The sequence below is a fragment of the Montipora capricornis genome, chromosome 11, assembly GCF_036669925.1.
Source record: "Montipora capricornis isolate CH-2021 chromosome 11, ASM3666992v2, whole genome shotgun sequence".
NCBI lineage: Eukaryota > Metazoa > Cnidaria > Anthozoa > Scleractinia > Acroporidae > Montipora > Montipora capricornis.
This window is the reverse complement of record NC_090893.1, coordinates 190839-193338: the sequence shown is the minus strand read 5'-3', so window position 1 is coordinate 193338 and position 2500 is coordinate 190839.

The window sequence follows — 2500 nt, the reverse complement described above, 5'->3', positions numbered from 1 at the left end:
GCTTCCAACTCACGAATTTCGTTATGGCGCTGGATAATGAACCCGACGCGCTGACATACCCTTGCGTGATCCACGCTAAACTGAACACCGCATGCGCAGATCATAGGTGTGTCCGTTATTTCCAGGTCGTATCGTAACTTGATTGCATCTCTAAATTCCTTCTTATTCAGATTGTAATCTAGCTCTTTGTGAATCACAGTCAACCAATTTGATGATTCCTTCTCTGAAGCTAGCTCAACAGCCCTCTTAGCTTTTGTCGGCTGGGAGCTGTTCACCTGCTCTAGCCTCTCACTTAGACAGTCATCTTTTTGTTTTCCTGTGCTCAGTTGCAGTGTTCGAATTTCTGAGGCATCTGGAGGCTGGTGCTCTTGCTCAACAACTCGCCTCACGAGCGGATTAGTAACTTTGATTGAAACCTCGAAATCAGAACATGAAGTCTCATTCAAGGCCTCCCATGCGCACAGGCACACCAAGAAGGTCACTCTCTACTTTAGTGTGAGTGTGTGGCCAGTGACAGCTGGTATGAGAACTTCATTAATCGCGCGCTCAAGCGGCTCTAATAATTCTGCCATATCAGGTAATGTTCTTAGGAAATATGTTCAACGGTGCCGCAGACCAAATGATAATGGTAATGATAATAAGGAGGGAGCTGAGATACTTTGTATGAGGATGTTTGGTATAGTGAAGAATATGGTGGGTTTGGTCCAAAACAACATAAAACAGTGGAAGACAGTTTTAACCACAGGAGGTGAAGCTCTTGGCGCGGTTCATATCAGAAGAGGAATATTTCAAGGAGACAGCCTTTCATCCCTCCTTTTTGTTATATCGCTCATCCGGGCACTAACACTCGTGCAACGAAAAGTAAAGTTTGGGTATGATCCTGGCGACGGGAAAGGAATGATTAATCATTTGCTTTTTATGGACGATCTTAAGAAGCCATATGATAAAAATGAAAATCAAGTTGATTCTCTTGTCCCATCAGTTAGCATTGTGGCCGAAGATATGCCGATGGAGTTCGGAATACCAAAGTGTGCAATCCTATTGATGAAATGCGGAAAAGTGTTCCAAAGTGAAGAAAAGTAGTATAGGAGTTGGGGGTACCAGATCATTTTTTGATCTGTTACCAAACCCAACTCCATACTACTTTCCATGTAATGGCTTCCAACTTTTGATCTCGTATTTTTGGTCTCGTTTTTTTGATTATGTATTTTGGAAATCTATATGTTTTTTTATATTTTTTGGTCTTGTATTTTTGATCTCGTATTTTTGATCTCATATTTTTGATCTTATATTTTGGAAATCTATATGTTTTTTTAAAATAATATTACCAAGTGAAAAACTACATGATTAAATATTCACGTAATCAATCAAATGGAACATGAAAGAATCACAAAGCATGACACTCTCGGAAATAAAAAAAGGGGTTTCCCCGTGATTTTTAGCCAACCACAAGCTTCACATTTTTACTCCACAATTGTGAAATTTTTCAGTGAAACTTTTCAAATTTGTGAAATTATTTTGTGAAGTTGCATGCATGAAGTGTTTTTAAATATTTGCATAAGTAAATGAAACGGAAACAATCACCATAGCGTGGCATTTTAGTTAACTTTATGAGTAAACTTCATGAGTAAACTTTATGAGTAAACTTTATAAGTAAACTTTATCATTCAGATTGTTTTGGTGTGTTGATTTTATAGTGACCGTATGCATAACTTGTCACACCACTATCGTGAATATACCGCTTGTCATCGAAGCAAGATAATGACACTTTATTAAGCTCATAGCTTCCGAGTTTATGGTTGTTGCTTCGGATTGTTTTCATTGTATGATGCATTTGTTCGTTATTAAATAGTAGATTTTTATAATTTTTATGAGTGATGTTCTTTTTGATAATATTTTTTTTGATATCCATAGCGGTCTTCCCACCTTTATCATTGTCTTTCATATATGAATACATTTTCGATCTCAATCCGACGAATTCAGTTATTGGTATACCTGCTGCCTCATCTTTGAATTTACCAATAACTTTCTTGTTTGTCTTATCAAAATACGGTAAACTTTCAGGGTAGTCGCTGTTATCGAATTTGTCTTTATCATTCCAAAAGTCTTGATACACATCATTGGTTTCTATTTCATAAGTTAAGCTGTCTGTGTCTGTGAATAATAATTTTGCTTTGCTGCCGTATTTTTGTTTCATGTAATTATAATGAAAATCATACATTAGAGTCTTGCTCATATCCAAGATACACATACCTACATATGCCGGCCTGTTTAGGGTTAGTGTCTCTTTGATTTTGTGTACTGCTACTAAATTTTCATTAAAGATCTTGCTGCTAACATATGTTGGTTTAGCAGCCATTTTTAATAGTTTGTTTTCATCAGTCACTAATCTAACATCTACTCTTTTTCTAATGTTTTCCATTGTTTTACCAAAGACGCTGTTGTTCATTAGTTTGAAGAAATCTTTCTCAAAAGCATTTTTAGCATTAGTTCTTTTCTC